The 3109-nt window shown below is 44.6% G+C and overlaps 1 long non-coding RNA gene across 1 annotated transcript in view; it reads left to right on the top strand.

Annotated features, from left to right (window-relative positions):
* Positions 1 to 351, top strand: part of LOC139026383 (uncharacterized) — an 8620-nt gene extending 8269 nt beyond the window's left edge. Inside the window, exon 3 of the long non-coding RNA XR_011478162.1 lies at positions 92 to 351. This is a non-coding gene — a long non-coding RNA (uncharacterized lncRNA). The remainder of the gene's footprint in view (positions 1 to 91) is intronic.
* The last annotated feature ends 2758 nt before the right edge of the window (positions 352 to 3109 follow it).

Below are 3109 nucleotides of genomic sequence, written 5' to 3'. Positions count from 1 at the left end.
CGTGCGCGTACCATAACTTCAGCTCCCTCCGAGCCCTCAGAACCTCGGAGACACCGTTCCGTTTAAAGACCCGGTAAAGACCCTGGAGAAGGCCAGTCTGGAACTCGGAGACGCCTTTGTACACAAACACTTCCACAGGTAACCTCTGACCTCTAACCCCTGACCCTAATCCTAACCCTATTTTGGAGCCTGGGGATGCTTTCGTATACAAAGACATTTCCACAGGTACGCTGACCTCTAACCCCTGACCTTTAACCCTAACGATAGCCCTTACCCTAACTGTGCAATAGCCACAGTGTGTCAGAAAGCCTTTAGTGCCCAACACCATGTTTACATTGGTGGGGATTTGGATTAGTTTAAAAACCCTCCTGAATATTATTAGAATCAATCATCATTTTTCAGATCTGATCATTGTAGTGGCCTCTACCTAGAAGGGGAATAATCCATAATGGAGTTTAGTGGGGGTGTTGGAGAGACCTTTGGTGAAYTAAATGGTTTATTCCTCTGGATGGGTTGTTCCTGTACTAAATACCATTTTCATGCCTTAATTATTAACCCCTGAAATATGGGTTGAGAGACGGATGGTATGTATTCAAACCAGTCATATTTATATGTGTTTATTTGTCTTATATGTGTTTATTTTTGTACAACATGTTATTGCACCAGTCACCGTTGCACTCTATATGTTCTCTCGCTCACGAGCCTGTGTACATACACTTACATGGCAAGATATAAGTATGGAGGCAACCCTTGTCTGCTCATCGAAACTCTTCATACACATAATCATGGTGTCCATAATTCTGGAACGGACGGTATTGGTTGCTGCCCAACGCCAGTCAGAATTCGAAAAACGCTCAGGGACTGTGCGCTGAACACTCTTCGCACTGGTAGATGCAGTGCTTGACCGCTGCAGCCACTCGGCGAGCCCCAATGGCTCAGGGCCCAATGGCAAAGGGGCCTGGGCCAAAGTAGTGTCCCCTATTATCGCCTATAGAGGGTTCTGTCAAAAGTAGTGAAGCACAATAGGGAATCATGTGCCATTTGGAACAGCCATAGACTGATTCCTCGCAGCAGTCCCGCATTCTGGCTCCTCCCTCCCACCTCTACTTTTAAACAGGCTTCCACTCTCGTAAAGTCATTAGTCAACTTGATTGTATCGTGGCACATGCTGTGTAACCTTTAGCGTCCCATAGGAATAACGAGCACAGAGCTTAGGTAAGGTTATGGCACTGATGTTGTGAGTTGAATTAGGCCGGCTCCAGTCTCATTCCAATTCATCCAAAAGGTGTTATGTATAGGGCTCTGTGCAGCCAGGATGTTGTTCCACACGAGTTTCGACAACTCTATTTTTGTATCGTTCGATTTCACGGGAATGTCATGCTGAAACAGGAAAGGCCTTTCCCAAACTTTTCCACCAAGTTGGAAGCACAGGAATCGTCTAGAGAATGTATTGCTGTGCGTTGCTCAAGATTCCCTTCACTGGAACTAAGACCGCCTGAACCATGAAAAGAGCAAAAGCGAGAGCCGTGTCAGGCCAGAGATATCTACCTCGCCAAGGCTCTCTCATGCGGAATGGAAGAGGCATAAAGCAGTCTCCAAAATGGGGAGGTAATAGTGGACATGAACCTGGGACAAGAAATGAAAGCATGACTCTCCATTACCCACCACAGGAAGAGCCTCAAATTCACTCCAGGATAACAAGATCTGAGATCTACTTACACCAATCACCGACCTCGACGGCAGGACATTCCAATTGAACATTACTTGTCTGCAAAGCTGGTCTCCATACCCCACACCAGTTATTCGTCTGACTTGTCCAAAAACAGTTTAGAACTTGTAGGTACGGATGATCAACCAGTGCTTCGGTGCTATTGCTTAGCTTGTGTTCGGCCGTACAGCCGACTTTATGGAAGAATGCATGTCAAGAATAACATACAAATAAAGTCTGGACTTATTTCCGTTGTCCGTGAAACAAGCACAAACAGTTAACACAGTATGAAGAGAGTAAAATAAAAACAAAAAACAAAAAGAAGAACGTCTATCTCATCACTGCAGTGCATTCGTAGGTAATTTCATATGGCACAGCAAACATCCACATTTTTTTACTTTCTTTTTAAAGTATTGGCTGCGTGCTCGTTTTATACACTATCAGCAAACGGGCGTGGCTGGAAATAGCAGAATACCCCATTGAGGGGTGTTTATATACTTTTGGCATGTAGTGTATTTCATAAAGGTCCTGTATAAGAAACAGGGGAGCCTGCTTGTGAATTAATTGATTTACTAGTCAAAGCAGCCGCGTAGCCCAGAAGACGCGGGTGCCCTTTGGCCCTGAGAAGAACAACGCTGCCTGGGTGCCCTTTGAGAACAAGGCACTAAACTTTTAGGTTCCTTATTATACTGGCTCCCTGTAAGGATAAGAAGGCCATCTCTAAATTACTCAAACTGTAACTAATAGGGAAAGGCTAAGCATTCGCGAATCTGCTCTTTGGGCAAATGACAGGCAGTGGAATGTTTTGTGGGCTAGGAAAAGGTCTGTGTCATTAATAATCGCATGAACATTAGCTTGGAAATTTTCAGGCCGTGTGTTCGTTTATCTCATCAGACTAGTGGGGACAAAGTGTTGTACACCACACCACAGTCAGTGACGACAGAAGCATGAGAAGTTGGGGCATCACACATTCTGGTGTTAAAGTATTTATCCTACCAGACTCAGGGGAAAGGTTGTTGTATCTATACAGACTAGGGGGAAGAAGGTTGGTTGTATCTACTCAGACTAGGGGATAAAGGTGTTGTATCTATCAGACTAGGGAAAAGGTGTTGTTATCTACTAAGGAAGACTCATGGGGAAAACGGGTACGTTGACTCTAGTGTATTCGAAATCATCTAGCCACTCAAGGTGGGGACTTTATAAGGGTGTTAGTTAATCTATCAGACTAGGGGGAAAAGGTGTTGTATCTATACCAAGAACTACAGGCGGTGTGAATAAGGTCTCGTTGTTATTAATCTTTATATGCAGACTGAGGGGGAGGAACACGGTGTTTGTAGAAATCACTTCAGTACCACGACAAGGTGGGTAAATGGTTGTTGATACATCCTTATCAGGACTAGG

Source organism: Salvelinus sp. IW2-2015, unplaced genomic scaffold, assembly GCF_002910315.2.
Source record: "Salvelinus sp. IW2-2015 unplaced genomic scaffold, ASM291031v2 Un_scaffold4632, whole genome shotgun sequence".
In the NCBI taxonomy this organism is placed as follows: Eukaryota; Metazoa; Chordata; class Actinopteri; order Salmoniformes; family Salmonidae; genus Salvelinus; species Salvelinus sp. IW2-2015.
The sequence above is the reverse complement of the archived record's forward strand: the minus strand, read 5'-3'. Positions and strand labels throughout refer to the sequence as shown.